Here is a 2,500-nt window from a genome sequence, read left to right as displayed (position 1 = left end):
TATTAAACTTTCTAAACAATATACTAACTAATTTACATCAAATTTACTTGTATTCTAATCTGATTTTAAATTATTGAGGAATGTTTATTTCTCTAATAAGCCTGAAGCACTCTGGAATTATTTGAACAACTGAATATTAAATGTAAGTATATGTTTTAATTTTAATTCTTCTATAAGCATATTGAAGAAGAAATATATATTTTTTTTTCAATAGCATGCAGGTCATTTTTATGAAATATTATTCACATGATAAATCTACAGTTAATTTCGTCAAAGAAATAAATGTTTTATAGCAAAATTTTAGATTATTGTGTTACAATATGTTATCTTTGACGTGAATCAGGCTCTGTACCATTTTTATGTGATAGCCTCTCTCTCTCTCTCTCTCATCTCTCTCTCTCTCTCTCTCCTCTCTCTCCTCTCTCCTCTCTCTCTCTCTCTCTCTCATTTTCTATATAAAGAATAAAATCATGTTTGATACTTTTGATTCCAAATATGTTTCAGTTAGAGGAAAGAGAGGTTATTCTAGTTTATATTTCTTGGTAATATTCATCTTGATTACGAAAATGGCCATTGACTCATAATTGGTGTGTCATTAGAGGTTCATACGCTGTAGCTTTATTTTTATTCCGATTAATTGATGCTTTTTTTAATGACTAACATAATGCCATCTAAAGGACATCATTCCGTATTTCATTTTGCTTTCATTTTATTTCAATATTTTAATTGTATCAAAAGACAATTTTCTAACTTGGTTCAGAGGGTTCTCTGAAAGCAAATAAACTATATGTTTTAACTATCGCGCACACGCATCATATATATATATATATATATATATATATAGTATATATATATATATATATATATATATATATATATACTATATATATATATTTATATTTATATACATATATGTATATATATGAATATATATATATATATATATATATATATATATATATATATATATATATATATATATATATATATATCTACATATATATAGTCTATATATATATATATATATATATATATATATATATATATATATGAATAATATATACACACACACATATATATATATATATATATATATATATATATATATATATATATATATATATATATATATATATATATATATATATATATATATATATATATATATATATATATATTATACCCGGGGCATATTACTTCGCTTACTTTAATCTAGAGTATGTGAATTTTTATCCTTAGATATTGGTATACGTTATAGTCCAATGCTAAAATTATATGATTACATTTCATTTACCTAGAATAATTAATCAATTCCAATTTATTAGATTTTAATAATAATAATAATAATAATAATAATATCGTGGTAGGAGACCCTCTTTTAGGCAGGTTGAGTTAAAAGTAATGGCTGCATCGGCAGAGTTTATTTCTTATCCAATTTTTCTATTTTCCGGATAATTCTCTTCTCTAGAGCGCTACAATCAACCAGCAGACTTGAAAAATTCATCAGTCGGGTGAATGACAAAATCGGGAAGACTTTTCAAGTATATTCTCACAAAATACAAGTAAAACTTTGGTACAGAATAGTAAAAACTACGACGCGTTTCGAGGATAAGTCCTTCCTCATCTTCTGGTAGAGAGTGAGTTGGATGCTGCCAGTCGGGTGGTATTTATACCCAGGATCAGGATTAAAAGTGAAAAGGGCTGGAATTTTCATCGGTTTTCATTGGTTGATCGGAGCTGATATGATATGGTGTCTGGTGTACGATGATCTCGGCCGGGAATACCAGTCTGTGACGTCATCGGGGGACCTGAGTTTTGATTGGCTGAGGTGCGCTCTGAGCCAGCCAGGCTGCTCTCCCGCTCAGAAAAGTGTCCCACGTGGCTGAGATCATGTCCTACTTCGGCGTCAAAATTCGGGGTATTTTCGTGGTTGGTAGTGTCTTCATTAGGTCCTCCTTGATGGGGGTTTCTTGATGTATCAATACGACGGCTTGACGGTAACAAAAACATCTCTTGGGTCGTATTAAGGGTGGGTTTATCTCGCTGTATCAGTAGAGCTTCTAGGATGCGTAGACGTCGACTATCTGGGGCGCTACCGATAATCTTGGTGTTACTGACGATATCAGCTCGACAAATAGGGGTGTTATGTCTTTGTAGCCCTTTCACTTTTAATCCTGATCCTGGGTATAAATACCACCCGACTGCAGCATCCAACTCACTCTCTACCAGAAGATGAGGAAGGACTTATCCTCGAAACGCGTCGTAGTTTTTACTATTCTGTACCAAAGTTTTACTTGTATTTTGTGAGAATATACTTGAAAAGTCTTCCCGATTTTGTCATTCACCCGACTGATGAATTTTTCAAGTCTGCTGGTTGATTGTAGCGCTCTAGAGAAGAGAATTATCCGGAAAATAGAAAAATTGGATAAGAAAATAAACTCTGCCGATGCAGCCATTACTTTTAACTCAACCTGAATAATAATAATAATAATAATAATAA

General features: G+C 30.9%; 1 protein-coding gene across 1 annotated transcript in view; it reads right to left on the bottom strand.

Moving 5' to 3' along the window:
* Positions 1-2,500, bottom strand: part of LOC137654558 (transmembrane protein 151B-like) — a 196,605-nt gene that overhangs the window by 99,322 nt on the left and 94,783 nt on the right. The window lies entirely within an intron of this gene.

The sequence above is a fragment of the Palaemon carinicauda genome, chromosome 15, assembly GCF_036898095.1.
Source record: "Palaemon carinicauda isolate YSFRI2023 chromosome 15, ASM3689809v2, whole genome shotgun sequence".
Lineage (NCBI taxonomy): Eukaryota > Metazoa > Arthropoda > Malacostraca > Decapoda > Palaemonidae > Palaemon > Palaemon carinicauda.
Note: the sequence above shows the minus strand (reverse complement) of the source record. Positions and strands in the feature narration are given on the sequence as shown.